The sequence below is a fragment of the Montipora capricornis genome, chromosome 14 (genome assembly GCF_036669925.1).
Source record: "Montipora capricornis isolate CH-2021 chromosome 14, ASM3666992v2, whole genome shotgun sequence".
NCBI lineage: Eukaryota > Metazoa > Cnidaria > Anthozoa > Scleractinia > Acroporidae > Montipora > Montipora capricornis.
In genome coordinates this window covers 2,055,001-2,055,412 of record NC_090896.1, presented here as the reverse complement: position 1 = coordinate 2,055,412, position 412 = coordinate 2,055,001, and positions in this window count along the sequence as shown.

The following is a 412-nucleotide window of genomic DNA, read 5'->3' as shown; positions in this document are numbered from 1 at the left end:
AGCTGTCATGGCGCGATCGATTGCGTGCGGCCTAAGTACCACAACAATCCTTATGAAAATGGCGGCGTTTTCGAAAATTCTCGTGTAGACCCCGGTGTTTTGTAAAAAAGGAGCGTTTAACTGAAAACGGGAGCTTGACGTTTTCAGAAGAGGTCCGTCGAAAATAGGTCTTTCCACACCGTTTTGTACAAAAGGGTTTAAAGTATGTACAAAAGGTGAAAAAAGTGCGGAAACCCGATAGTTTTTTGCGCGAACTTTATCGATTGTCCATCGGAGAGATAAGTTACGTGGGGTTGATATGGGTTAGGTTTACTTTGTTGTTGCTGGGGTGTTATAGAAAGCCCACGGACCGGATTTGTGGGTTTGTAAAGCGAACAAGAACTGGGGAAGTATGCCAAGGTCCCCTGAGGCG